We start from the raw sequence: 220 nt of genomic DNA on the forward strand, positions 1-220 counted from the left end.
GGAGGGGTTCCGCAAAGCCCCTGGCCCTAGCCCGGGAGTTTGCGGGCTTTAGAGTTGACCTTCTTTTCCCGCCCCAAACTTGGGCCCCTGAGTTAGGGTGCGAGAAGCCGGGAGCAGGCCTGAGGGAGGTATTTGAGGGTCCTCAGTCTGGAGAGGTTGGAAAGAAGACAGAGGAAAAAACTGGGTAAAACTGGAAAACAGAGATCTCTCCTAGTCTCTG

Source organism: Crocuta crocuta, unplaced genomic scaffold (assembly GCF_008692635.1).
Source record: "Crocuta crocuta isolate KB4526 unplaced genomic scaffold, BGI_CrCroc_1.0 scaffold64, whole genome shotgun sequence".
Taxonomy (NCBI): Eukaryota; Metazoa; Chordata; class Mammalia; order Carnivora; family Hyaenidae; genus Crocuta; species Crocuta crocuta.